General features: G+C 34.1%; 1 non-coding gene across 1 annotated transcript; it reads left to right on the forward strand.

Moving 5' to 3' along the window:
• The first annotated feature begins 1724 nt into the window (after positions 1-1724).
• LOC118478372 lies at positions 1725-1888 on the forward strand. The gene has a single exon (XR_004858997.1). It is a non-coding gene; the product is annotated as a U1 spliceosomal RNA (small nuclear RNA).
• The last annotated feature ends 972 nt before the right edge of the window (positions 1889-2860 follow it).

Raw genomic sequence — 2860 nt, forward strand, 5'->3', positions numbered from 1 at the left:
ATGACATTCTCATTAGATGACCGAACCACTTGATTCTTTGATGCTCTATGTGTTCCATAACCGGTGTCATCCATGTTGAATTTGAACGGTTTTGTTCCTTATGTCGTCTTTCCTAGTGACGGTAATCAATTTTCTGAGGCATTTCATCTTACTGGCAATTGTGCAGGATTTAGTAGCCATGTCTGGCACGTTCGGTAAGTCAGCGTTGGAAGGAATATGCTGTTGATACATTGCCTTTCTTTATTTCCATTGTTAAGAAGTCTTTATGTTTGAATGGTGGTGACTATTGATAAGTTACTACATTTGCTTTTCGGCTTCTCATTTCAATCCCCCTGTCCGACCTTCTACCATGTGTAAGATCATAAGTATAAAACAGATAAACAGCAGTATAAACGACCCATCACACCCCCTTTCCACACAATTTGTAAGATCACGCAGCAGCAGATACGTACCACTAAGAACAAAGAAAGAAAGGCACAACAGAAGTTTCCTTCTATCTAGATCTAGTATAAAGCTACTGCCAGAACAAACATAAATGTGTGCTGCTGTTTCGAATATAGACATCTATATAACTCTAAAGGTCTGTGATAGTTTCCTGCATGTGGTTGGCATCTGATGTGAAATGTGCATTATTGTCAGCTTTACTTTTCTCTTCATATTGAATTTCAATTAATGAATATAATTTGAATTCTTTGTATATAATCTATACCTGCTTGTGTTTTTACGGTTCCTGTACATCCAAGAAAAATTTCCATTTGGGACAATGAAGTATTATCTTATCTTATTTTTTAAATCTTATTTTAAGTATGCTTCCCAGGTATCTAAATTCTTTAACCTGTTTGATTTGTATCCAGTCGATGGTAATGTTTAATTGGCCTGGGTTTCCACTGACTTTCTTAACTTTTAGTTTAACAATACTGATTTTTCATGTAATACTCTTTGCTCTTTTCATTCAGGCTCTTTGGATGTTCTTGCGAGCTGTTGGAGTTTGTATTTAAGATGCTATGGTCATCGGTGAAGAACAAGAGCTCATTTGCACTGGTATTGTAATTACTTGTAATGTTTTTGCATATTTAATGATTCTGTCCACATAAAATAAATAAAAGCGGCGAGAGCACACATCCTTGTCTAACTCCTGACAATACACCTACAGGGAACCATCCTGATGTTCTTCTTACAGGACAACGACTGTTCCCATTTACAGCCATGATGTTTTTAAATCCATATTTCTTCAGTGCTTTCCATATGAGGCATCACTTTACTCTGTCGAAAGCCTTTTTTTAGTCCACGAAAACTATGCTCAGATCTTTCCTGTATTCAATCGCTATTTTGCTCATCTGTTAACGAATTTAATTACGAATGAAGTGTTGCAGAAATTAATTTCAAGGGAAGTAACACATAATTTTTAAAATAATTTCTCATAAAGGAAAACTGGTTAAGTCCCTTGTTAAGGGACGCAACTATAATATAGTTTACTCCCTTTGATACAATTTTAATTTTTATGTATTAGATTTTAAAAATTCGTATTTTAAATTATTTATTATAAACATTATATTTTTCTAACCTTGCATAAAATGTTTCTAATTTCTTAGTAGCAATTTGATATAAGTTAAAGCGTAAATTGAGTTTTAAATGTAAACAGTTTTTTATTAAATGTTAAAGTTTATACCTAAATGGAAGAACAAGTACAACTTGTCTGAGTGGAAAACAGTACAATACAAATCATACTTACCTGGCACGGGAGGCACCATGATCATTAAGGCGGTCCTCCCAGGGCGAGGCCTTTCCATTGCACTCCGGTTTGGCTGACCCCTGCGATCACCCCAAATGTGGGTGACTCGAGTGCGTAATTTTTTCGTAGGGGGGACTGCGTTCGCGCTATCCCCTGAAAAACTCTTAATAAACGAATGGAAATTTACTCATTAGTGCTTTAGTGCATTCTCTTCCGAATCCCTTTACCTGGATACCTGGTACAAGAACACTTAAAAATGTTTGTTATATTATTTATATTCGGCTGCTGTTTCGTTCATCTATTATATTAACACATTTTAATGACACAGGTTAAATTGCCAAATAATTATTTTGCCCAAACACTCCGTTTCTGTCCATATTATTATGATAGAGTAGGGTAAGAACAACACATGAACACCAATCTTTATGTAGTATAATCCACCTGAAGGGTGTTAGTCGAAAAAAATCATACGATTCGTAGCGTTATTCCTTAAACAATTGGTTCGTGGTTTATCCAAGTTATCTCAACAAGGAAACTAGCTGCTGCTTTGATATTTGGGTCTGTTTTGTACATTTCAATATTGGAAACAAAGAATCTTTTTTAACATTCATATAAAAAAGAATATTCAAGTTTTCATTTGAGATGACAGAACATTGTGCATCATATTTTTAGAAAACAAAACAGAGGGGAAAAGGGTTGGAACTCTATATATTTTGCAAGGGAACACAGTTACCGACTGTTTAAAAAGTTCAATTTCACAAAAATAGTCTTGAAAACAATCACGCTAAGTCTCAAAGATATTGAACCAAAACATTTCAAAATGTCACTGTTTAAGCGCAGGAGAATGCGCAAAAAAAAAAAAGAATTTTTTGAACACGGAAAAAATATGAAGTAAATTTGCCAGAATTTTTCAACTACTTACTGTAGAAGCTCCCAGCTTGGATTGATTCCTTTCTACTATCCTCCCCAGCAGAAGTAACATACAATTTATTCTTATAAATTTTGTAAAAGAAGAATAATTATTCCCCTTGAAAAGGGATGTAACTAAAATAAAGTTTACTCCCTTTGATAAGATTCTAAATTTTATGTATCGGATCTAAAATTCGTGTTTTAAATTATTATTAATCA

Source organism: Aplysia californica, unplaced genomic scaffold (genome assembly GCF_000002075.1).
Source record: "Aplysia californica isolate F4 #8 unplaced genomic scaffold, AplCal3.0 scaffold00517, whole genome shotgun sequence".
Taxonomy (NCBI): domain Eukaryota; kingdom Metazoa; phylum Mollusca; class Gastropoda; order Aplysiida; family Aplysiidae; genus Aplysia; species Aplysia californica.